The 27,843-nt window shown below is 43.2% G+C and overlaps 1 long non-coding RNA gene across 1 annotated transcript; it reads right to left on the bottom strand.

Moving 5' to 3' along the window:
* Positions 1 to 23: 23 nt before the first annotated feature.
* Positions 24 to 27,843, bottom strand: LOC132406415 (uncharacterized). The gene is made up of 3 exons (XR_009516160.1): positions 27,586 to 27,843; positions 2,665 to 2,835; positions 24 to 2,063 (listed from the first exon to the last, which is right to left on the bottom strand). It is a non-coding gene; the product is annotated as an uncharacterized LOC132406415 (long non-coding RNA).

The raw sequence follows: 27,843 nt of genomic DNA on the forward strand, positions 1-27,843 counted from the left end.
AGTGCACAAAACAGTGCAAGACATTAGAATAATTAATAAACAAGACAATAGACACAGTAAAGGGTAAATTACAATATAATAATAAATGTAATAATAAATGTAATAATAAATGATGTAAATGTAAACAATGTAAATAGTGTTTTAGCAGGAATTGAGAAAGAACTGAGCAAAAATTGCAAAGGGAGTGGGGGGGGATGGTGTGTGTGTGTGTGTGTGTGTGTGAATATGTGTGTGTGTGGGGGGGGGTGTATGTGTGGGTGTGTGTCTAGACTAGACTCTGGGAATTGAGGAGTCTGATGGCTTGGGGGAAGAAACTGTTACACAGTCTGATCGTGAGAGCCCGAATGCTTCAGTGCCTTTTCCCAGATGGCAGGAGGGAGAAGAGTTTGTATGAGGGGCGGGTGGGGTCCTTCACAATGCTGTTTGCTTTGCGGATGCAGCGTGTGGCATAACTGTCTGTAATGGCGGAAAGAGAGACCCCGATGATCCCTTCAGCTGACCTCACTATCCTCTTGATATGGGTTTGATAAGAAGACAATGGGAAGTTTGTAGATATAAGGATTTGGTGAAATTGATACTACGATATTCTTAGAAGAGAGCAAGACTGATGCTTTGCTTTACAGTTGTCACAAGTTTAAGGAAAGATGTCAGAACAATAGGGTTAGTGTTACAGTGAGATGGAGTGGTTGAATTAATTTGATATTGATTCAAGTGTAGACAAGAAGGGAGAGCAAAGTCAAAGTCAAGTTTATTGTGATATGCACAAGTCCAGAGTGGGACCAATTTAGTATTGAACAGATTTAAAGGTAAAGGCAATGGCAGTCAATAAAGTTAATTTGGGATTGTTACAGAGTTAAGGAGCGATTGAGAAGTTTGATTTGGGAATGATATAAAGACACGGTAGCAAGGAATTGTGGCTAGCTTGGCAAGATGTACATATGTCAAATAAAGCTAATTTTTCTCTTTAATAGGCCAGATGTCATCTTTCTGAATGATATACAGTCAATATCTATTGCAATGAATTTGTCAAATAGATATAGATTCTTTATTGATCCCAAAGGAAATTACAGTGTCACAGTAGCATTACAAATGCACAGGTATAAATATTAGAAGAGAAGTAGAAAGAACAAAACATAAGTTACCACAAGTCTAACAGGAAGGGGTCATCTTTTCTCTGGTTATGGGTTGACTCGTTATGGAGCCTAATGGCTAAAGGTAAGAATGACCTCATTTAGTACTCTTTGGAGCAGCACAGTTGTCTTAGTCTATTACTAAAAGTGCTCCTTTGTTCAGCCAAGGTGGCATGCAGAGGGTAAGAAACATTGTCCAGAATTGCCAGGATTTTCCGTAGGGTCCTTTGTTCTACCACGAAGGTGTCCAGTTTGACTCCTATTACAGAGCCAGCTTTTCTAATCAGTTTATTGAACCTTAACAGTGATTACTGTTGGTGCAGCCATTATACACTGACCTAGCATTAGAATTTGGAAGAAATGTGATCTAAGTGACTTTAACCTGTGGAATTATTGCTGATGCCAGACCAGGTGGTTTGAGTATCTCAGAAACTGCTGATCAACTTGTCCAACTAGTTTTGCTCAGCTGGGTTAAAACATGAAAGCAGCAGGCTTTTCATCGCCATCCATATTCTTCTGTCTTACCATCACACCAACACCATACAGAGCGACTTCATAGTACAAAACGATTGGCACCCTATGACTGGAGTGCATTCATGCTTGCGATTGAGTCAGCTTTAGTTTGGCTCTCTGAAAAACAGATTCCTCTGCCTAATCCCAATGTCACCTCATATCTTTCTTCAATAATCTGGCATGATGATTGAACATGTCCAAAAAGGAGCCAAGTTCAAGTATGTTCCTTGTTGCTGGGCTTCAAGAATGGAGTGAAGCTTTTCTTTAATTGGATTTGGAATCCAAGTGAAGACCCAGGTATTCTAAATGATCTGCTGGAATGATGCTTTTCTCATGTTTTAGTCGTAGACCACACTGCAGCAGTCGGGAGAAGGGTTTATCAAGATTATTCAGGTGCTCTTCCGGGGTCTACCCAGTAATCTGAATATCAAAAGTTTCAAAGATACATTCAATGTCAGAGAAATGTATACAGAATACATCCTGAAATGCTTTTTCTTCGCAACCATCCCCGAAAACAGAGGAGTGCCCCCAAAGAATGAGTGACAGTTAAATGTTAGAAACCCAATGCCCTTAACTCCCCTCTCTCCCATGCATAAGCGGCAGCAAGCAACAATCTCCCCACCACCTCCAGCAAAAAAAAGAAAGCATTGGCACCCACCACCGAGCACTCAAGTGTGCAGCAAAGCAACAGCAAAGACACAGACTTGCAGCAACCCAAAGACTACATTGTTCACCTGGTATTCGACATACCACAGTGTGTGTCTCTCTCTCTCTCTCTCTCTCTCTCTCTCTCTCTCTCTCTCTCTCTCCCTCCCTCCCCCCCCCCCCCAATAAAGAAGACAGAGGTGTCCCTGTTTAACAGCAAGAGGGGAGACATAACAAACAAATTGCTGGTTTATGACGTTATAAGTCCATTGGGTTGCTTTTTACAAGCTCTGTGCCCAAAGATCTCAGGTCTATGGGCACACAGCCATCGATCTTCCGGCTCCCACAACACACCAATCTCTGCCGGAACACCGACCTTCGACCTGCCCGTCTCCAGGGCCACGAGATCTCAGACCTCCGAAGGCAAGCTAAGTTCTTAGGCTGCATCCTTGGCATGTCGAATAACGGCCAGTCGTGAAACCCTGAGAGTGGGTCCCATTCCCTCAATGTCAGTGTGTAATTCCAGGACAGGATCCTCAAGAGAACCCTGAAAGGGAAAAATAGAGATATTACAGATGGAAATAGAGCTGTTTCTGAATATGCAAGGAAAGGAGTCATGCAGGTTCCAACAACATTGGAATATTGTTGGAGATAAACATATGCAAATAGGAGCCTCATACACTGGAAGAAGCCTCTGTGGGTTGCAATGGTAGTGAGGCTTTTAGACTACTATTCTAGTTCAAGCCAGTTGTATGCATGAGGGTCAATGGTTCAAAGGTTTATTTATTATCAAAGCACGTATCCTTATATAACTCTGAAATTTGTCTTCACCTGATAGCCAGGAAACAAAGAAAGAATGTGAAAAACATCAAACCCACACCCCCCTTTACGAAAAAGAACATCAAATTTAGTGAAGAATTTTCCACCTTCTGGTGTTGTATGGTTGTCTTCTATCTTTGGAATTGGGTGTACTTGGTGGGTAGGCATGGATTCACTGTGATCTTGTAATCTTCACATATCCTTATGCTCCCACACTCTTGACAACTGGCACAATAGGGGCTGCTCAATGTGAAAACTTCACAGGTTCAATGATCCTGTTTTCTTGTGACCCCATAAGCTTTGCCTCAACTTTGGGGTGAAGCATGTTTGGCAAGGAACGTGCCTTGAAGATCTTTGGTTTGACTGTGCCTGATTCTGGAAGACGTACTTTGTTACCCTTGAGCTTACCTTCATCAGGATTGCCAAAAAGAAGTTTATACAACCATATAACAATCACAGCACGGAAACAGGCCATCTCAGCCCTTCTAGTCTGTGCTGAACACTTACTCTCACCTGGTCCCACTGACCCGCACTCAGCCCATAACCCTCCATTCCTTTCCTGTCCATATACCTATCCAATTTTACTTTAAATGACAATATCAAACCTGTTTCTACCACTTCTACTGGAAACTCGTTCCACACAGCTACCAATCTCTGAGTAAAGGAATTCCCCCTCACATTACCCTTAAACTTTTGCCCCCTAACTCTCAACTCATGTCCTCTTGTTTGAATCTTCCCTACTCTCAATGGAAAAAGCCTATCCACGTCAACTCTATCTATCCCCCTCATAATTTTAAATACCTCTATCAAGTCCCCCCCTCAACCTTATACACTCCAAAGAATAAAGACCTAACTTGTTCAACCTTTCCCTGTAACTTAGGTGCTGAAACCCAGGTAACATTCCAGTAAATCTTCTCTGTACTCTCTCTATTTTGTTGACATCTTTCTTATAATTCGGTGACCAGAACTGTACACAATACTCCAAATTCAGCCTTACCAATGCCTTGCATAATTTTAACATTACATCCCAACTCCTATACTCAATGCTCTGATTTATAAAGGCCAGCATACCAAAAGCTTTCTTCACCCCCCTATCCACATGAGATTCCACCTTCGGGGAACTATGCACCATTATTCCTAGATCACTCTGTTCTACTGCATTCTTCAATGCCCTACCATTTACCATGTATGTCCTATCTGGATTATTCCTACCAAAATGTAGGGATCTCATATTTATCAGCATTACACTCCATCTGCCATCATTCAGCCCACTCTTCTAAATGGCCTAAATCTCTCTGCAAGCTTTGAAAACCTGCTTCATTATCCACAACGCCACCTACCTTAGTATCGTCTGCATACTTACTAATCCAATTTACCACCCCATCATCCATATCATTAATGTATATGACAAACAACATTGGACCCAGTACAGATCCCTGAGGCACACCACTAGTCACTGGGCCCAACCTGACAAACAGTTATCCACCACTATGCTCTGGCATCTCCCATCCAGCCACTGTTGAATCCATTTTACTGCTTCAATATTAATACTTAACGATTGAACCTTCCTAACTAACCTTCCGTGTGGAACCTTGTTATATTTGAGTAACCTCTCAACGGACATGTCATCTGATACACACCTAAGGCAGGCACTTTCTGTTGCCAATCACACTGGTGTAAGTTCATACGACACACACAAAATGCTGGTGGAACACAGCAGGCCAGGCAGCATCTCTAGGGAGAAGCGCTGTCGACATTTCGGGCCGAGACCCTTCGTCAGGTGTGAGTTCATTCCTTCTCCATTAGTGATCACTGGTAATTGGTGCAATTGACTTTCATGCTCAAGTAGAATTCTGTCACAACCGAGGAGCTGTAACTGCTCCCCCGTGTAATACTTCAGACTGCAATGCAGTGGTGTAAGAGTCATTAAAGAATCAGGGTCAAACATCTTTACCCCTGTCTTTTCACTGCATAGAGCAATGGGGCATCCAGGGTCGAGTTCAAAGGCAATGGGGCTGCGTTAATCTTTAAAACCATCCGTGTAGGGGAACTGGCCTGAGACCATCTGAGTACGTCCGGCTCCAGAGCCATGTACTGTGCTGCTGTGGAATGTTCCGGTTTAGGTGGAAGCCCAGATCAGCAAACCCTTGCCAAGTGTCCTTTCTTTTGGCAAGGATAGCAAAGTCTCGGTGTTGATCGTCAGTTAGGCTTCTGGTGAAATTCACCACAACGGTAACATCGGAAACCTGGACTATGATTCCCTTTTTCCTCAGCTAGGGACACTTTGTTAACATCTGTATAATGTGCTGCAGTTGTCGCTGATGGGGACGTTGCCTCTCCTTGTATTTCACACTGTTGCAACAAAACTTCATTCTTATCTGCTGTTTCCATGCCATTTGTGATGTCAAAGGCTGACTTAATCACAAGCACCAATGCACTTCAGACCCAGGATGCCAATAGTTTTGTACTGTGATTCCTCCTGTACGGTGTTGGTGTAGTGCTAACCCAGAAGAATTTGCACAGTGATGAAAAGTCTATCGTTGTCACATTATGCACTCTTAACCCAGCCTACCTAAACTATGCACAGTTGGAGAAGGAAGTATTGGCAGTTGTTTTTGGAGTTAGGCATTTCCACCATTACCTGTACAGGCAATGTTTCTAGATTCATACGGACCACGAGGCATTGGTGGGATTGGTTGGTGAAAGCAAGGCTGTGCCGCAGATGGCATCAGTGGGCTCCATACCTGTCCACTCATCAGTACGTGCCATCTTATGTTCCCGGTAAAAACAATTACACCACAGATGCCTTAAGCCGTCTTCCGTTATGTGAATATCCTTCCAGGTGAGCTGGCACTCCCAATGGACTGGGTCAATGCATCCCCAGTCAGCATTTCTCGGGTAGAAGGAGAAATTGAGTGAGATGTAACATTAGCACAAGTAAAAAGGTTTGTAGAAGATGGATGGCCAACTAGTGTACCCGAAACTGTGCTACCCTATGCCAGACGTCAAAACGAGCTTAGTATCCACGATGGTTGTTTACAGTGAGCAAGTCATATTGTAAATCCTAGAGGACTGCAGTCCCCTATCCTGGAAGAGTTACATTGTGCCTTTCCAGAAATACCAAATACCCAGCATGAAGGCTCGAGTCTGTAATTACGCTTGGTGTTCGAAAATTGATGAAGACATTGAGCACATTGTTTGTGTGTGCAACCCATGCAGCAGTTTCGGCCTTTAAACGCTCCCATACCATGGTTCAATGGCATTGGCTCACCAAACCCTGGAGATGTTTACATGTAGACTACACTGGTCCATTGGACAGTCACATGTTATCGGTAGTCATCGATGCGCTTTCTAAATAGATCCAGGCCAAAGCGGTGAAGACTTCAACCAGCCAGATGATGATAAACATTTTGCGTACACTATTTTGAATGCATGGAATCCCCAATACTGTGGTCTGTGATAATGGTCCTGCATTTACAAGTGAGGAACTCAAACAATTTTTACAAGACAATGGATTTCGATTGCAACCTACGCCTCTTATCACCCACCAGCAAACGGTACTGCTGAAAGAGCTGTTCAGACTGTGAAGCAAGGGGTACAAAAGTTGAATAGAGACATATACACCAGAATGAACAGGTTTTCATTCGGGTACTGAATAACCCCACAAGCTACCACAGGTTTCTCTCCATCTAAACTATTATTGGGCTGCATACTGTGTTCCCGATTGGATTTATTGCCCCCAGAGTGGGAAGGCTGAGTAAGAGACTGAAACAACGTGGGGTAAAGTTTGGAACTTTGAGTTTTCATGCTTGCCTGAACTCTGAGAAAGGAGAAGGTGTGGTGAAAGAGGGCCAACAAGTTACTTGAGGATGCCGCTGACACCTAGACCACATCAGGAGACGGCAAAATGAATCTCTCATTCCACAACAAGCTGATGAACAAGATGAGTTAGCACCACCACCTATCGAAGCGGAATCCCCAGCTGAAAGCTCAGAATCCAGAGCAACACTTGATTCTGGGGCTTTTGGACTGCACCAATCGGAACTGTCTGGAAAACCGGTCGAATATTATCAAACTAGTGTCGCCTAAAAATTACGGGCAGAGAGATGTCCCGTCCAGTGTGTGATTGGTTATTGGTCATGTGACATCACGTGATTGGTCGATTTCGCAGGATAGTCCATCTATCAATTAAGGTCTGACCTATTACCCTGTGCATGTACGTTTGACTTAATTATTCTGTGAGTGTGAACTGGTTCATTACTTATGTGGGACAGGCAGACCTATTCAACAGAACTGTACATGATAAACGTTCTGTTCCAACCACCAGGTTTTTTTCATTAATTGTTACAATTTTCATGCACCGCAGCTTCTAGTTTGCAGAGAGTTGTGTGATAAACAGAAAAGAAAAAACCCAAACATCCAGGGAGCAGTCAAACTGTGGGTGAAAGTGCCTTGTTAATGGTAGAAGTCAGAGGAGAGTGGCCAGACTGGCTCAAGCTGTCAGGAAGGCAACAGTAGCTCAAATAACAAGAAGTTACAATAGTGATGTGCAGATGGGTATCTCGAACGCATGACATGGTGAACCTTGAAGTGGATGGGCTACAGTAGCAGAAGACGGTGGACATACACTCAATGGCCTCTTTATTAGCCACAGGAGGTACCTAATCAAGTGGTCCCGGGTTGTATGTGCATAGGAAGATGCCACAGGAGTCAAGAGCCATAGGGCCAATTTTTTTCAAAGAATATTGCCCAGGGATATATGTGGGGACAACAGGTGGTGGAACCAATTGTATAGCTCGCTAACAATGCTTGGACACAAGCAACTAGTCAAATAGTCTCCTGCACCAGAACTGTTAGCCTGGAAGTTCCTTGTGAATTCACGGAGACTATTGTGTAATGTCTATGGTAAACACTTCAACTACATCAAACAGCCTTGATTATTCCATATAAAGATAAAGTTAGATAGTTAAGTTCAGACTGGAAGCACAAGAGTTCAGCCGTGTTGTGTCTTTGCCTTGTTATGACTTCTGCAGGTGAAAGTTCTGCCAATTCTCTTGCAACGGCCTGAAGATGAAAGGTGATTTTCCACCATTATACTGGGTTTGAAGCCATCTTGTTCAGGCCCATTATACAAGGCCTACACAGTCCGTCGTCACTTTCTTGGCAACGTTTGTATCAGAGCTATGGCACATAGAGCAGTCTATCCCCCTAACTCCTGTGTGGTCAAGGCCAAGGGTCCCGAACTGTTCACGAAGCTTACGTAGCAAGGGATTGTTTTATCCTCACAGAGAGGCTGTGCGAATCTGTGCTGGGGGGAGGGGGAGGAGTCAACTGGAGCAGGGGTTGAGGGAGGTAGGGATCTTTGATGTTCTGTGCATTTCTGTGGGAAGGTGCTGAGTTCATTTTCAGAAGAAAAAAGTAATCAGTGGGTCAGCAACGCAAATCGTCCCTGACCACTCTACTCAGCAGTAGTCGGGCAGGGTTTTGAATTAACCCCATGCTCTCTTTCCATGAAAAATTCAGGAATTCAGGGGAAAGTTAATCTATACGTTAATGAGATAGGGGCAGAGGCGGCGAAACAGACCTTTGTTGCCCAGAGGGTGGTTCATGCATGCTTCTATCCTGCTGTTGACTCTTGAATCACCATCATATTGATTATCACTGTCTTATACGATGTGAAATTTGTTTTGTGACAGCAGTACAGTGCAGGCATAAAATTACTATAAATTACAAAATAAAGAGTGCATAAAGGAAGGAATAAAGAAGTTGTCTGCAAGGGCCACTCATGAATATGATGGCAAAGGGGAAGAAGCTGTTTCTGAATCATTGAGTATGGGTCTTCAGATTCCCATACTTCCTCCCTGATGGTAGTAGCAAGAAGATGACATATTTCAGATGCTAAGTGCCTTTGCTGATGAATGCCTCCTACTTGAGGCATCACCTCTTGAAGACATCTTCAGCGGTGAGGAGTGTTGTACCTATGGTTGAGCCTCTTACAATCCTGTGCATCGGAGCCTCCATTCCAGGCTGTGATGCCACTAATCAGAATGCTCTCCGCCATCCATCTGTAGAAATTTGCAGGACCCTCTTGTGACAGACTGAATCTCCTCTGATTCCTAATGAAGGAGAGCCTCGGGCGTATCTTTGTCATGATTGTATCAAAGTGCGACGAGATGGTGACATCCAGGAACTTAAAGTTGACTGTCCCACCATCTCCACACATGCTGTTTGACCTATTGAGTTTGGCCAGTAATTTATTTTTTTGCTCGAGATTGTACTTTGCTTAATCTTCTTAGAACATAGAACTGTCCAGAGTAGCACAAGCAAAATGAGGGAAGAACTCAGCAGGCCAGGCAGCATCCGTGGAAAGGAATAAAGAGTCGACATTTCAGGCCAAGGGCCTCATCAGGACTACAGTGCAGGGCAAGATTCTCCGCCCACAGTATTGTGTTGATCTTGATGCCAATTTATATTAAATGTCTTCCTCCTGTAGATCATCTATCTCCCACCATTCCCTTCGTATTCATGTGCTATCAAAAATGGCACTTAAACCCCACCAAACTGCCTGCTTCCACTACAAGCCCTGGTAACCCAGTCCAGGTATCTACAACACTGTGCATAAATGCTGATTTCAACTCAACCCCACCTATAACCTTCAAAACATGCACTCTGGTGTTCGTCATTTGTACCCGACGGGAAAGATTCTGACTATCTACACCTCTCAACAACCTCTATCAGGTCTCCAATGCTCTAGGGAGAACAACCCAAGTTTGGCAAGCCTTTCCTGACAAATCATACTCTCTAATCCAGGCAGGAGCTGGTAAACCTGTTCTGCACCCTCAAGCAATCAACCCTCTTGATACAAGGTCTGAATGAAACCATGCACAAAGAAAAAAATCCATACCCTTTTTACAGATTTAGTAGGGCCCTCACAGTAGTGCAGATCTAACAAGTTCCAGCTCCAATCCTGACTTTGGGTGCTGCCTGAGTGGAGTTTGCACGTTCTCCCTGTGACCCTGTGGATTGTCCCCAGGAGCTCTGGTTTCTCCCCACATCCCAAGGACGTTCAGTTGAGAGGTATATTGGCCACTACACAGTGTCTCTGGTGTGTTGGTAAGTCATTGGAATCTGTGGGGAGGGAGGACTATTTGACCATAGGACCATAAGATATAGGAGCAGAATTAGGCCATTTGGCCCATCAAGCATGCTTCACCATACTATGATACTGATGTTTATCCATCTCAACCCCATTCTTTTGCCTTTTCCTGTATGATGCCCTTACTAATCAAGAACCCATCAACCTCCACTGTAAATATACCCAATGGCTTGGTCTCCACAGGCGTCTGTAGCAATGAATTTCACAGATTCACCATTCTGTTCTAAAGGGACATCCTTGTATTCTGAGACTGTGCCTTCTGGTCCTAGACTCTCCCACTATAGACTCTCCACATCCACTCTATCTAGCTTAGAGAGGAATAGTGTAAATGGCCGCTTGATGGATAGCACAGGCTCAGTGGGCTGAATGGTCTGCTTCCCTGCTGCATGATATATGGCTTCTGCTGCTGGTAGGACCTCAGTTAAGAAAATAACTTACTGCTAAACAATAAGTATTCTGAAATCATTTTATTATAAAGCAGTACCACTGAAGGGAGCTAAGCATAGAATCTAGGCTGTGGTTCTTCCTGGATCAATAAGCTACAGCTTTCTGAAGAGACACAGTGCTGGGACCCTGCCTGCTCTATCAGACCTCACAGAATCAGAGCAGAGAGTTATCCCTTACCCAACACCATTAGCAACAGATTATCTCATTGTTATCTGGTCTCTGTTTATGGAAGCTTTCTCCACAATATGGCGGCCACATTTCCTATCACCTCACTAACCACGCTTCATCTTGGCTGTAAAGCACTTCACAAAGTCCTGGGGTCAGCAAAGAGACATGCAAATCATTTTTAATGATCTGACAAGGCTGCTGTGAACTCATCAGCTTGCATGTCCAAACCTCCGTGAGATGCAGTGCTGAGCAGATGATTGAAGAGAGAGCTGTGAGCAATTTTCTTCTCTAAGAGACACTCTCTTTAGAAGAAGTAATTCGCTTGTGGAGGTGCAACAAAGCAAAAAAATGCACAACAAATATACAATAAATGTACATGTACATTCTCATTTAAAGAGAGCAGGGCAGGTCAATAATGTGGCTGAAAGGCATATGAAATGTTTTTCTTTAGTAGTCAAGGACCAGTGAAGCTAAGCCAGAACACACTAACACACCCTGTCACCTCCCTCTGGTGTCCCTCCTCCTTACCTTTCTCCATGGTCCACTCTGCCCTCTTAGCAGATTCCTCTTCTTCAGCTCTTTACCTCTTCCACCTATCATCTGCCAGCTTCTCACTTCATCCCCCCCACCACACCCACGTACTTCTCCCCCCTCACCTAGTTTTACCTATTACCTGGCAGTGTGTACCCCCTTCCTTTTCTCCCACCTTCCTCCTCCTCCCCTTGCCGTTCTAAGGATCTTGGCTGGAAATAGCTTTTTCCTCTGTATGGATGCTGCCTGACCTACTGAATTCCTCCAGCACCTTGTGTGTGTTAAGTGACCACAGAAGTGTTGCAGAGCAGAGGAACTGAGAGGTACAAGGATGTACCTGCATCGTAGGTAGGCAGGGTGGTGAGGAAGGCATTTGGCACATTGGCCTTCATCAGTCAAGGTTGGAACATGATGCTGTTGAGGCTGCATTGGACTCCCTGCCCCCCCAATAAGAAAGATGCCATTAAGCTGGAAAGAGTACCAAAACGTTTCATGAGAACGCTGCCAGGTCTTGATGTATTAGGGAAAGGTTGCTCAGCCTAGAACCCTATTTTTCTTGGATTGTAGGAGACTAATACTGGATTACAGAGATGTATAAAATCATGGGGCGCATAGATAGAGTGAATGAACCCAGTCTTTTTGTCGCAATCACACACACTTCTGTGGGGTCTATGCACCCCTGTAGGCAGACTGCACTACAGGTTGGACAACTGCACTCGAGGGCATGCACCTTCCAGCTAATTACTGTCTCATTCTGCCGGTATTTAACTCCCTTCTTTTCCTTGTAGTCTTGTTGAGACTGGAACCAAGCGCACAGCAACTCTGCACTCTCTGCTTATCCTCGTCCTCGTCCAGGAGAGAGGACCACCACCTTGACTCACAAACACGAGAAAACCGGATGCCGGACATCCAAAGCAACACACACAAAGTGCTGGAAGAACTCAGTGGGTCAGGCAGCATCTACAGAAAGGAATAAACAGTCAATGTTCCAGTGCTTATGAAGGCCTGAAATGCAAAGGGTTTATTACTTTCCATAGGTGCTACCTGACCTGCTGAGTTCCTGCAGCATTTTGAGTGTGTTACCACTTCAGCTGATGCTGGAAAGGAGCGGTATTCATTTCGTATTTAGGTATTGCTTTCAGCCACAATGTTGGCACTTAACTTTCAATCTGAGAGTTTTAGTTAATGGCCCTGTTGGCCTAGCACTTATTGTTTTCCTTTTCTTTTAAATTCTGCAACAGTTCTCAGCAAATTCACTGAACTACTGACCCCCTTCAGACTCTCTCTCACTCTCCGCACTTGGGCATATCCAAATGTTCTGACACTTTTATCAAGGTTTGAGGAATCAAGATCAAGAGGGACAGGATTAACACAGGAGGGGAAAGATTTAATAGGAACCCCAAGGGACAATTTTGTCACACAGAAGATGCTAAATGGAGCAAGTTTATTTAGAAAGTAGCACAAAATACACCCTTTGGCCCATGTTGCTATGCCAAACTCATTGAACTAGTAATCAAATGCCCAACTAAAATTGCTCATTCTGCCTGCACAATGTCCATATTCCACTATTCTCTGCACATTCATGTGGTTATCTAAGAACCCCTTAAATGCCGTTTCTCATAATTGCCCACTACCACTCCTGGCAATGCATCCCAGGCACCCAACACTGTCTGTATAAATAACTTGCCCACACATCTCCCCTCTTACCTTAAGTGAATGCTCCCTAGAATTAGATATTACAACCCTGGCAAAAAGATGCAGGTTGTCTTCTCCATGTCTCTCATAACCTTGTGAGCTTCTCTCAGGTCTCTCCTCAGCCTCTGATCTGCCATGAAATCAACCCAATTTTGTCCAACCTCTCTTTATTGCACATTCATATTAATCTAGGCAGCATCTGAGTAAATTTCCTCTGCACCCTCTCCAAAACCTCTGCATCTTGTGACCAGATAGAATGCAATACCCCAGATGCAACTTAAGCACAGTTTTAGCAAGCTGTAAGATTTAGAATCAGAATCAGGTTTAATATTACCAGCACATCATGAAGTGCATGATAATATAGAAGAAGAAATAATTAAGTAAATCAATGTAAGTGTATATATGTATATTAATTAAAAATAGTGCAAAAACAAAAATAATATAATAAGGGTGAGCTGTGTTCATGGGTTCAATGTCCATTTAGAAATATGATGGCAGAGGGGAGGAAGGTGTTCCTGAATCACTGAGTGTGTGCCTTCAGGCTTCTGTACCTCCTACCTGATGGTAACAACGAGAAAAGGGCCTGTACTGGGTGGTGGGGGTCCTTACTAATAGATGCCACCTTTCTGAGGCATCATTCCTTGAAGCCGTTTTGGATACAATGGAGACTAGAACCCAAGATGGAGCTGAATAATTTTACAATTTTCTGCAGCTTCTTCCAATCCTGTGCGGTAGCCCCTCCATAGCAGACAGTAGTGCAGCCGGTCAGAATGCTCTCCCCGGTACGCCGAGAGAAGTTTGATACTGTTTCAGGTGACAAACCAAATCAGCTCAAACTCCTAATGAAATATAGCCGCTGTCTTGCCTTCTTTATAACTGCATCGATATGTTGGGACCAAGTTAGATCCTCAGAGATCCTGACAACCAGGAACTTGAAATTGCTCACTCTCACCACTTCTGATCCCTCTATGAGGATTGGTTCATGTTCCCTTGTCTTACACTTTGAAATCCACAACTGATGTTGAATGCAAGGATGTTGCTGCAACAACAAGCTGGTATATCTCGCTCCTGTACGCCTCCCCATCTCTGTCTGAGATTCTGCCAACAGTGATCACATCATCAGCAAATTTATAGATGGAATTTGAGCTGCGCCTAGCCCCACGGTCATGGGAATGGAGAGAGTCGAGCAGTGGGCTAAGTACACATCCCTGAGGTGCGCCAGTGTTGATCATCAGCGAGGACGAGATATTATCACCAACCTGCACAGATTGGGGTCTTTCAGTTAGGAAATCAAGGATCCAATTGCAGAGGGAGGTACAGAGGCCCAAATTCTTGAGATTATTGATCAGTTCAGTGAGAATTATGCTGTTAAGTGCTTAGCTATAGTCTTGTCAGCTCCATCTTTGACACTAGCGTACAGAGTACCCAGGACATCTTTAGGGAGTGGTGTCTCAGAAAGGCAGCCTCCATTGTTAAAGACCTCCAGCACGCAGGGCATGCCCCCTTCTTACTGTTACCATCAGGTAGGAGGTACAGAAGCCTGAAGGCACACACTCAGTGATTCAGGAACAGCTTCTTCCCCTCTGCCATCTGATTCCTGAAAGAACTTTAAAGTTTTGGACCCTACCTCACTTTTATTTAATATACAGTATTTCTGTTTTTGCACATTTTAAATAATCTGTTCAATATACATAATTGATTTACTTGTTTGTTTATTTATGTTTTATTTTTTCTCCCTCTGCTAGATTATGTATTGAATTGAACTACTGCTGCTAAGTTAATAAATTTCATGTCACATGCCAGTGATAATAAACCTGATTCTGAACACCATCCTGACATAGGTATTTGTATTGTCCAGGTGATCTAAGGCCGGGTGCAGAGCTATTGAGATTGCGTCTGCCATAGATCTATTGTGGCGATAGGCAAATTCTACTCCTTGACGAGGCTGGAGTTGGTTCTAGCTACGAACAACCTCTCAAAGCATTCAATCACTGTAGATGTGAGATTACTGAGTGATAATCATTAAGGTAGCTCACACTTCTCTTCTTAGGCACTGGTATAATTGTTACCCTCTTAGAGCAGATGGGAACTTCCATCTGTAGCAGTGAGAGGATGAAAATGTCCTTGAATACTCCCGCCAGTTGGCTGGCACAAGTTTTCGGAGCCTTTCCAGGTACTCCGTCAGGACCTTCCGCCTTGGGAGGGTTCACCCTCCCGAAAGACCGCCTGACATCAGCCTCCGAGGCAGAGATTACAGGGTCACCGGCTGCAGCAGGGATCTTCACAGCTGTAGTTATATTCTCCCCTTCAAAGCGGACCTAGAAGGCGTTGAGCTCATCTGGTAGTGAAGCACCGCTGCCATTCATGATACGGGGTTCCGCTTTGTAAGAAGTAACGGCCTGTAAACCCTGTTCAGGGTTGATGTGCATCTGATGTTGCCTCCAACCTCACTCAGAATTGTTTCTTCACCCTTGAAATAGCCCTCTGCAAGTCATACCTGGTTTCCAGGTACAGACTTGGGTCACCAGACTTACATGCCACAGATCTAGTGCTCAGCAAACAATGAACAAAAATTTAGGGAAGATTTCTCTTGACAGGAGGTGGAGCAGAGTAATGACAGCAACTCCTTTGCTTGCATCTTCAGAAACAGCTCTGTTTTCATCTTCACTACCTCTATTTTTCCCTTTCAGGGTTGTTTTGAAAACCCTGATCTAGAGTTACACGCTGATTCCAGTTCTTTGCGGGACTGGGACCCGTTCTCAAGGTTTCATAACTGGCCAAGGCCTCGGCCTAAGCGTTGGGCTTGGATTTGGAAGCCTAAGATCTCGGGGCTCTGGAGACGGGCGGATCCAGGGTCAGAAACCCTTGGATCATCAGAGGAGTCGAAATATCTACAGTTGTGTGCCTGGAAACCTGAGATCTTTAAGATCTTCAGGCACAGACCTTGAAAAAAGCGACGTAACGGACTCTTAACATGGTAAACCAGCGAGTTGTTTGTTATGTCTCCCCACTCGCTGGCAAAACGGAGACACTTCCTTCTCCCTTATTAGGGAGAGAGAGAGGGAGAGCCTGTGATATGTCAAATACTAGCTGAAACACAAAGTCTTTGGGGTGACTGCATGTCTGTGTCTTTGCTGTTGCTTTGCTCACTCTTGAGTGCCCAGTGGCAGTGCCGACACTTTTTTTTGCCAGTGTGGGGGGAAGGGGAATTGTTGCTTGCTGCCATTTACGCACACAAGGGAGGGGAGCTGGGGGGGTGTATTTGGGGTTCTGACATTTAATTGTCATTCATTCTTTGGGGCACTCCTCTGTTTTCAGTCTTACACATATATACACATGTATACAGTCTTACACATACAGCAAGGGTGCCTAAGGCTTCTGCACAACACTGTAGTCATGTCATGTATTGCACTGTACTGCTGTCTCAAAAAAAATCATAACATATGTGAGTGACGATAAACCTGATTCCGATATGTCTTTGTTGTGGACTGAGAGTGGGAAGGAGGCAGGGAGGGGGCATCATGATTGGGAAGAGAGGAAGGGAAAGGGCAAGAGGCAGATACACCAGAGACACATCCTGTAATGATCAATAAACCAGTTGCTAGGAATCAAATGACCTCTCCCGATGTCTCGGGGCTGGGTGTGGCTGCATCCGCACCATACCCCACCTCTGGCACTCCTTCTCTGCCACCTGTCCCACACATTTCTCGCCATTCCCAACGTCCGTTGCTCCCATCGGATTTATAAACTTGTTCCCTGCTCCGCGTTGACAAGTACAATACTGTGCAAAAGTCTTAGGCATCCTTGTTATATATATGTGCCTAAGCCCCTTGCACAGTACTATATTTCAGATAAATATATGGGTACTAGTGAATGTTCTCAGCTGCTTGTTCTCAATCAACACCAACATGTTCTTGACTTACACAGTGATTGGTAGGGCACTGCAGAGTGAAGTTCAGCAGAGAGATCTGGGAATACAGATTCATCATTCTTTGAAAATGGCATCACAGGTAGATAGCATCATAAAGGGAGATTATGGCACATTGGCTTCATAAATCAATGTATCGAGTGCAGGAGGTGGGATGATAAGTTGAACTTGTATAAGAGAAATGCAGAGAAAATTCACAAGGATATTGCCAGGACTTGAGGACTTGAGTTATAGGGAAAGGCTGAATAGGTTAGGACTTTATTCCCTGGAACATAGGAGAATGAGGGGAGCTTTGATAGAAGTATACAAAACTATGAGGGGTATAGATAGGGTAAATGCAAGCAGGGTTTTTCCACTGGGGTTGGGTGAGATGAGAACTAGGGGTCACAGGCTAAGGGTAAAATGTAAAATGTTTAAAGGGAACATGGGGTGGCGAATTTCTTCACTCAGAGTTTGGCGAGAATGTGGAATGAGCTCCCATTGGAAGTGATGGATACGGGTGTTCAGTTTCAACATTTAAGTGACACATTTAATTGTACAATGCACATAATGTAAAGATTTTTACTCCTCATGTATGTGAAGGATGTAAGAGATAAAGCCAATTCAATTCAATTTGGGAGGGAGGGTACGGTGGGCTTTGGTCCGGGTGTAGGTCGATGGGACAAGGCTGAAGAATAGTTCAGTATGAACAAGAAGAACAGAAAAACCTGTTTCTGTGCTGTAGGGTTTTATGATTCTATGACAATATATATGTGGCATAGCAAGTTTCTTTATTTCTTCTGCCATGGCACCAAATCCAGTCGAGTTAGATTAGATATCGAAAAACATAATTATATATGCTTAGGTCAGATTTAGATTGGCTGGTTTAGGACTTAATTTTACACCTGACCAGCCTTCTAAATGAGATGGTTATGAAACCATCTGGGATGCATGCCATTATTGATCAATGCAGAGAATACAGGAGGTTATAGATGTCATGGTTCAGCCGCATAAAACTCCAGTTGGACGACAACTAAAGCACTTTGTGTAATGCTGAACATCGCATTACAGGATGTGGAAGCTATTGAGAGTGCTCAGAAGTGATTTACAAGGACGATGCTGGGGTTGGAGAAGTTCAATCACAGTGAAAGCTTTGGCCACGCTGGGTTTGTCTTCAACAAAACATCGGAAGTTGAGGGAAGATTTAATTGAACTGCAAGGAGCCCAGCAATGGTGGATGGGATGACAATGAGGTCAATAACGAGGAGATACAGAATTCAGACAGTTGTTGAAAGGATTAGAAGTAGGACAAACTGAGTTGTTTATGCAGAGAGCTGGCATCAGCTCAACAAGCCAAATGGCCTCTTTCCAAGCTGCAGTAACAACTCAAGCCTTTCCCAACTTTGCTGCATCCCACATCACTTGTTTTTCTGTCCCCTCCAAATTATAAGCACTAAATTGCAATTATATTTACAACCGTACCACTTCCTCCTCTTAACTTTACCATTCCATCCCCACTGTGCAATTCATAACTCTTAACACCCAGGTAAGTCTTAGTTTGGGGCATGTGGAATAGGGTGCACCCCTCATTACAGTTAACAACTGTCTTTCATTTCACCATTTATTTTTGTACCTTAAGATTGGCCAGGCATTTTGCTTTGCACTGGTACAGGAACAGGTCCTGCGTCAGAGGCAAAAAAATAAATGTTTCAACTGCATCTCCCTACTCTACTGGATGACTGATGTCTTACACTATAAAGCTCAAGGAAACACTATGAAACAACAAAGGGAACCTCCCAACCCCCTACACAAATAGTATCACAAAGAGAGAGAGGGAGAGGGAGAGGGGGGGGGGAGAGAGAGACTGAACTAGCAAAGCAAAACTGTTCGAACCTTTAAGGTCAAACTTTGCAGACTGACCTAAAGCTGGGAAAATAATCTAATCATTTCCAAAACATTGTATCTTCAAGGAGCCAAGAGGTACCACTGGAGAGAAATAAAAGCTGTCATATTTGTTTTTTCAACAAATAAAAGTTTCCAATTTAATCTACAAGGTTAACATGATTTGGTGAAAAACAATGGGAGCCTTAACGTTCTGTGTATCTTTAGTTTTCTGATGACACATTGTTTTCCTAGGAAACAGAGAGTGCTATAACTGTTCTGCCAACTGTTTCATCTGATGCTTTCCTGTGAATTGGGCTTTTTTTAAAGCACATTTGGTAAGCATTCTGTGGCGATGATCCCACATGATCACAATGGATGGCTCCCAAAAGATTGACGTCCTTCCCCTGAACCCCACCAGCATGCTTCTCCAGTGATTATCAAGGATGGGCAAGCTGTTCAGCAGTCGTCGGTCGGTTAAAAAATTTTAATGGTTGTCTCAGGTTAAGAAGGTCACACATACCAGTCTCACTTGAACCCAAAGATAATGGCCAATTTTCCCAGTGCATCACTGAGGGAGTGCTTCCTTCTTGGGTGTGTTGTCTCTTAGAAGAAAGATTGATCCTTCCTCCCTCAAATACATGTAAAAGCACCTAAGCACCATTGGTGAGTTCAGGCCAATATTTACCCTTCAAAATAACACCACTAAAAGAATGGTATTTAACCACGCAATTGGAGCGAAATCAGATTTGGAAGAGATGTGTTAATCTGCAGTGGATTTAGGCAGGGTAAATAGATCTCAGTATTGAATGGCGTGAGGAAGAGGTAATACAGGGGAAGTGAAGAAAAACATTTTCATACAGAATGGAAACTCACTGCGTAAGGGACGTGGAAATGCAGTTTTCAGGACTCAAGATTGTTTACTGTCACTCTATGGTTGTTATTCCGGATCCAAAGAAAATGCACAATAAACTTAACGAACACAATAAAAAAAACAGAAACAAATTCACAATAAATCTAAATATAAAAAGATTCCTGCAAAAAACACAATGTTCCAGTAACAGTTATGTCCTGTATATTGGCTGATTCCAAGTACATAAAGTTCAAAAGGAAATTGGATTGGCACTTTGAGGAAAAATCACTTGCTGGGTTATGGGGCTGAAGGGATTTGATATAAAGAGCCAGCACAGGCTTGATGGGCTGAATGTCCTCCTACCCTGCTGTGACATTTCTATGATGCCTTCTGGGGTGTCTACTTATTATCACCTGGAGGGTTGCTGTGTGCTGCCACATTGCTTACACATACGTTTCACTGTGTTTTTTATTTGTATACATTCAGGTTGTATTTAATATACATTTGGGGTGAGTGGCTTCCTGGGTCATTTTAAACTCTAGTCAGTGTGGACCTGGCATCACATCTAGGCCAGACCACGTGAGAATGGAAGAACAGCAGTACGGTAGCAGAGCGGTTAGTGTAACCCTTTACAGCGCCAACGATCAGCGATTGGGGTTCAATTACCATCACTATTTCTAAGGTGCCTTTTACATTCTCTCTGTGACTGTATGGGTTTCCTCCCACTTTCCAAAGATGACCAGGTTTGGGTTAGTAAGTTGTGGGCAGGCTGTGTTGGCGACACTTGAGGGCTGCCTCCAGTATATCCTCAAACTGTGCTGGTCATTGATGCAGGTGATGCATTTCGCTCAATGTTTTGATGTTTCTATGTACATGTGACAAGTAAAGCTTATCTTATCTATCTGTCTTTAGTGAACCAGGCTGGCTTCTTTCACGGTCGTCATCACGAACTGAAATTCCCAATTATTATCACAGTTCAGTCTCTTCGGCTGCCACAGTGGAACTTAGACTCAGGCCCCTGCACTGTTGTCCAGGAGTATAAGTCCCATTACATTGCTACTGTGAAGGGTTGATCATTCAGATCACTTTTGAGAAGACATAAAAGGTGTTACAGAAATGAATTTCTGTTTGCTTCCTGCCTGAGCAGAATGTGCTTCAAATGTACAAATCACAAAGATGTTCATTGAGCCCTGATCCTACAAATTTCTACCTTTCATGGTACTATTGCAGCACCAGACAACCTCTTCAACTGCCCTTGGAAGTGAACTGTGAAGACCTGGGAAGTGTAAGCCCATGGCTCAGTGTGACATTTGGTAATCCTGTCAGGGCCAACAACTGGGATGGACACTACAGTTGTCTGCACATCTAGATCACGCAGGGGGGAGATCTTCTCCCTCGTGATCATAACCTTGCTGCCTTCAGATGTAGTGGTGGTGATGCCTTGTACAGTTGAATAGTCCTGGGTAGCACTTGGATTTTGCCATGGACTGCAGTAGGTTGAGCACAAGCCCAAACCACAGACGAGGAAATGGGCATCGTAGTATTCAACACGCCCTCTTACTCAAAGGGTAACTGCACTACATCCTGTGCCATTCCAACCGAGAAGAGCCTCTACTTCTGTGCTGAGGTTGGTCAAGTTTGCACAGGCAAGCACAAGAGGTTCTTCAGATTCTGGAAATCCAGAGCAACACACACACACACACAAATGCCGGTCAGGCAGAATCTATGGAGAGGAATAAAGAGTCAACGTTTCTGGTCAAGACCTTTCATCAGGACTGGAATGGAAGGGAGAAAAAGCCAGAATTGGAAGTTGGGGAGAGGGGGAGGGGAAGGAGTACAATCTGCCAGGTGATAGGTGAGACCAGGCGAGGGGGAAGGCAGGTGGCTGGGTGGGGGAGGCAGGTTGAAGTGAGAAGCTGGAAGAAGTTAGGGAGAAAAGATAAAGGGCTAAAGGTGAAGGAAGTGAACCATGGGAGAAAGGGGAGGAGGAGGGGCACCACAGAGAAGTGATAGGCAGAGAAGAGAAGGGGTACAGGGGAGCCAGAATGGAGAGTGGAAGAAAGGAGAAGGGGAAGGGGTAGAAGTTACTGGACATTAGAAAATTTGATATTCATGCCTTCAGATTAAAGGCTACCCTAAGGTGGTGCTCCTTCATTCTGAGAATGGCTAAATTATCATCACTATGTTTGGACTTGGCCCAAGTGACTCTGAAGTGGGTCGATAGTTCACAGGCTTTAATGCGAACAGAGTTCGAAGGAAAAGAAAACGATTAATGCTAGGCCAAACAGGGCCATTAACTAAAACTCTCCAATGGAAAGCAAAGCCCACACTGTGGCTGAAATAAATGTAAGAATAAAACGAATACCGCTAGTCTTCAGAGTCGCTTGACTCGACAGTCCAATTTCTCAGGCAAGGCCGAACGCAAGCAGGCAGCAAGTTGTTGCTGTGCTTTGCACAAGTCTTGACAGTCTGGGGTTAAATACTTTTTAATACAAGGAAAATACCATCACAGTGAAATAATAATTAGATGACGTGCATATTCACGAGCGCAATTGCCATAGCTGCTGCACTGCCAAATCCATGGTTGTGACATTAATATCACAGATCTCCGACCTCAGGCTATGGAAAAGTTCTGGTTTCTAACTGATATCTGATAGCTGGGGGAAGGTTACAGTCAGGACATATTAAAGTTAGGATTCAGCTCCAACTAACAAATAAAAACTCGAAAGAAAAATCTGCAGTTGGGTCTTCTGTCAACGTCAGCATTGGCATACGTGAACTGACTTCTTTGTGATGGGAAGGATCAGCAATTTCTGCAATGCTGATATAGCAGTCAAATCGTGCACAGGAAGATCCCATAGGACCAATGTGACGTTGAAACATAAAAGAGACAATAATTAGTTGATGGATAAATGTCTCAAGGACACCAGGGGGAAAGACCTGAACCACTGAATCTGCTTCTCTTCCCACAGATGCCTACTGACCTGCTGATTAGGATTTTCAGTTTTTATTTGTGATTTCCAAAACCAGCAGGTCATTTTTGTCATTTTCACCAGGGATGACCACACAGTTCCTTGCTAAACAAAAAGTATCTTGGTATCTTATTAATCCACCTGTGAGATGATATAGGCCTTCAATTAACATCACATTTTAGGTTTCTTGCATGGCTTCTGACAGCTTAGTTCTTGTCCAGTACGGAATTAGGAGTATCAGCCTGGGCTGTGGGCTTTGATCTTGGGAGCAGGGCTTAAATCAACAAACTTTTATTTTGAGCAAGATCCCTCTCCACTTGCCTATAGCTTATTAAAGGTGCACATAGAAGAGTACAGCACAGGAAAAGACCATTCAGCCAATGATGTTGTGGCAAGCTAATTAAACTAATCCCTTCCGAACATGCTCCACATCCCTCTATCCCTGCATATTCACGGACTAAGAGACTCTTAAATAGCTTTAGCATATTTGCCTCCATAATCACACCTGGTAGCCCATTCCAGGTACCCACCACTGTCTGTGCATAAGTTTTCCACAAGGAAAATTTTTTCTTGTTCCACAGGAAAAATGCCTAACTGTGCCGGCGTTCCATGTGTGAAGTAAGGATTCCTATTACACTAACAAACCGTATATTATATACACTCAGTGGCCACTGTTAGATACACCTGTACAGCTAATCAGCCAATCACATGGCAGCATCTCAATGCATAAAAGCATGCAGGCATGGTCAAGGGGTTCAGCTGTTGTTCAAAATCAGAACTGGAATCAGAAACAGTTTAATATTTCTTGGCTTATGTTGTGAAACTTGTTAACTTAGTGCCAGCAGTACAAAGCAATGCAAGATAAATATAGAAAAAATAATAATAGGAACCAATAAATAAACTACAGTAGTAGATATATGTATATTAAATAGCTACAGTAAAAATTGTTGTGCAAAAACAGAATTAGTAAAAGAGAGAGATCGTGTTCATAGGTTTAATGTCTATTTAGAAATCAGATGGCAGAGGGAAAGAAGCTGTTACTGAATCGCTGAGTGTGTGCCTTCAGGCCTCTGTACCTCCTTCCTGATGATAACAATGAGAAGAGGACATGTCCTGGGTGATAGGGATCCTTAATAATGGACAGCACCTTTCTGAGTTCAAACATCAGAATGCAGAAGAAATGTGATCTAAGTGGATTGGTGTAAAAAACAAAAAGAAACATCCTGTGAGTGGTAGTCATGTGGGTGAAAACACCCCGTTAATGAGAGGTCAGAGGAGAATGGCCAGATTGGTTTAAATTGACAGAAAAGCGACAGTTACTCAAATAATTACGTTACCACTGTTGTGTACAGAAGAGCAGTTCTGAATGCACAACTTGTCAAACCTTGAAGTAGATGGGCTAAGCAGTGGTATCTAATAAAGTGGTCACTGAATGCCTATGAAATGGAGGGCTATGGAATGCTGGGATATGAACCCTGAGCTGAATTTATTTAAGAAGGGAAATATTGAGGTAGGAGAGACAGAATATTATGATGGAATGTGCTGGCACAATTGTTAATTAGCGCTTTCTGCTCATGTCACTTTAACAGGGACAGCACCCCATCTGGGACCATGCATATAATAAAATGTCAGACAAATTCTGTGACCCTTTCTGACCCATTATTTCTCACATCACTGATCCAGATATCCTGAGCCAATTAATAATTAGTGCCAAATTAAAGGCAGTTTAGAGCCTTGCTTTAAGACCTAATTGGGAGATCAATTCACGACGTATGTCTCTAGCCACACATCAGGCTTAATTCAATCTGATGTTCTTGCGAAGAAAGGCCACCAATAAACTGATATTCCTCTGAGATGCCCTTGGTCTTGGCCAGCAAATTTTCTCCACACACCCCTCCCTGTGTTTTACTAGGATGCTGCCTGGACCAGAGGGCATGTCTTATGAAGATAAGGTCAAGTGAGTTTAAGATCTGTCTGGAGTGAAGGAGGATGAGAGGTCACTTGATAGATGTGTACGTGATGATAAGGGACATAAACTGAGTGGATAGCCAGTGACTTTTTCCCAGGGGGTGAAATAGCTAATACAAAGAGGCAATGATATTTACAGGAAGATGTTGTTTCCTGCTTGGCATTGCTGTCTGCCACACCTCCAACAGTGCCCATATGCCATCAGCCAGGGACCACCGCTCATTATGTTTCGCTCCCTCAGCCCTGGTACATCTCCTGGTGGTGGAACAGTAGCAGGAACGTCTCCCTGCCACCCCTGCAGCTTCCAGTGAGATTAGTCATTCCCCACCCCCCCCCACCCCATTTCTGTCCTTCCTCCTCAGCCACAGTCAAAAGACACCCTTTTCTATCTCTTCAGCCAGCTCCTGATCCTCTCTCCAGTCAGGGAGTAACCTCGTTGTCGATGCTCCAACTAAGTCCTGGCATCCTACCTCCACAGGGTGGATGATGGCCTTTAAGGTAACTGGAGGAAAATACAGGGTAAAGTTCTTTACTTAGAGAGGAGTGGTTATGTGGAACACATATGGTACTTTGGGGCCATTTAAGAAAATCTTAGATAGGCACATGGGTGATAGAAAAAATGGAGGGCAAGGTAGAAGGGAAGGATTAAATTGATCTTAGAATAGGTTAAAAAGTCAGCACAACTTCATGGGCCAAAAGGACTGAACTGTGCTGTATATTCTATGTTCTCTGCATTATGGTAAAACAATACTCTCAGAATAACCACAGCTGCTGTTGTACAAAAATTTGTGACAACCTTTTATTTTGACTTACTCCCTTGGTGAAGCAGTGTCATCAAAGAGACCTCTCCACCCAACCGGTCAAGCTCCTTCAGAATTGCTTCAATTAAATCCTTCTCAATTCCAAGGAAGTTAAGCCCATTAGTCTCAAGCAGGACTGAACAATTAAAAAACATATCCATTCATTCTATGACTCTATATTCTGCTTTCAACATTTATGCTTTTTGCTTTCTTGGCAGATATTCTCGCCAGTTTATTTTACACAGCCAATATGCTGTCACACACTCCTGTTTGTATAAGTATCATGTGACTGAGTAAATCTGACTACAGTGGATCTGACAGGTGTCCTGATGAAGGGTCTTGGCCTGAAACGTCGACAGTTTATTCCTTTCCACAGATGCTGACCGACCTGCTGAGTTCCTCCAGCATTTTGCATGTGGTAATCTAACCTCAAATTTTTGATTGAAATATATAGTATATTTCAGAAAGGATATAAGAGTATGGTTGCCTCTGATGTAGTTGAAGAATTATTGTTGGCGACACAATGTCCTTACAATATGCTTGACATGCACAAATGGTAGCAATTTCATTGTAACACTATCCGTTTATAGAAATGGCCTTCTTTCCTAAGACTGGTTAAACTCTCAGGAAGAATTATAAATTGCAACATGAGTTAATCAAAAACAAAGGCATGTGTAAAACTAGATCAGTGTTCTTGGTCGTAAGTCATTGAGGATAAAGATTATACAATGAATTATCAAAGCCAGCCTTGAATTATTTACTTGCAGTGACTGAACTCCAGTATGCTAAAACCTATACAATTCTCTCTATATCATGGATGTACACTCAGTGGCTATTCCGTTAGGTACACCTGCGCGTTAATGCAATTGCCTAATCAGCCAAGCATGGGGCAGCAACAATGCATAAAAGCATGCAGACATGGTCAAGAGGTTCAGTTGTTGTTCAGACCATGCATTAGAATGGGCAAGAAATGTGATCTAAGTGACTTTGACCGTGGAATGATTGTTGGTGCCAGACTAATGGTTTGGGATTTTCAAGCACAACAGTTTCTCGATTTTCAGAGAATGGTGTAAAAAAATCTAGTGAACAACAGTTCTCTGGGAAAAAATGTCTGGTTAATGAGAGGGGAGGATGGCAAAACTGGTTCAAGATGGCAAAACTGGTTCAAGAAGGTGACAGTAACTCAAATAACCACATGTTCCAACAGTGGTGTGCAGAAGAGCAGTTCTGAATGCACAACATGTCGAACCTTGAAGTGGATGAACTGCAGCAGCAGAAAACCATGGGCTTTATTAGAAGCTACCTAATAAAATGGCCACTGAGTGTACAGTATAATGTATTATCAAAGCCAGACTTGAATTATTTATATGTATTTACTAAATTTCACAACATTAAAACCTGTTCAATTCTCCGTACGTTTTAGATGTATATATTTACTATTGCATGAACAGAATTGACGTAATCCTTACCACACACATACATTGATTAGTGATACAACCTTAGACTAAAGGACAAATGGGTTTCAGATTGATGAAAGGTTTTAAAATAGTTAATGGTGGAACGTTCCTGATGTTTGTCATATACCAACAGCAGGAAGCATGTACAAATGTCAAAAGAGTGGAATTTAGGGAAAAAAATTAAAATGTTATTAGATCAAATGCTTTAACATAAGGAGCCACTGAAGCAGGGACTATATAATGTTTTACAAACAAATTTATTTTAAAAAGCAATGGGAAAGTAGGGTTAGAGCAGTGAGTTCAAATCAAAGAGCTAGCCCTGGTAAAGTGATTTTTTTAAATTGTTAACGTTTTTATGTGTTACAGTGGCAGAGTCAGAAACAGGTTTATAATTTCTGACGTATGTTGTGAAAATTGTTGCTTTGTGACAACAGTATAGTGCAATCCATAAAAAATACTAAATGTTAAAATAAGAAATATGTTAAACGTAAGTAAATAGTGTGAAAAGAGAGCAAAATAGTAACACAGAAAAAGCTGGAGAAACAGCATCTACGGAAAAAAATAAAGAGTCAATGTTTCCAGCTGAGAGCCTTCATTAGGACTGAAATGTCTCTGCCCAAAACAGCAACAGTTTATTCCTTACCATACATGCTGCCTGATCTGTTGGGTTCCTCCTGGTTTTTGTGTGTGTTGCTTTGGATTTCCACCAAAGGCAGAATCTGTGTTCAAAGTAGAGTTTATGGATTCACAGACTGCTCAGAAATCTAATAGTGGTGGAGAAGAAGCTGTTCCTGAAATGTTGAGTGTACATCTTCAGGCTCCTGTACCTCCTCCTACGATAGTAATGAGAAGAGTGCATTTCCTGGATTGGTGAAGGTCGTCAGTGAAACTCAGGAGAAGA

Source organism: Hypanus sabinus, chromosome 16 (genome assembly GCF_030144855.1).
Source record: "Hypanus sabinus isolate sHypSab1 chromosome 16, sHypSab1.hap1, whole genome shotgun sequence".
Classification (NCBI taxonomy): domain Eukaryota; kingdom Metazoa; phylum Chordata; class Chondrichthyes; order Myliobatiformes; family Dasyatidae; genus Hypanus; species Hypanus sabinus.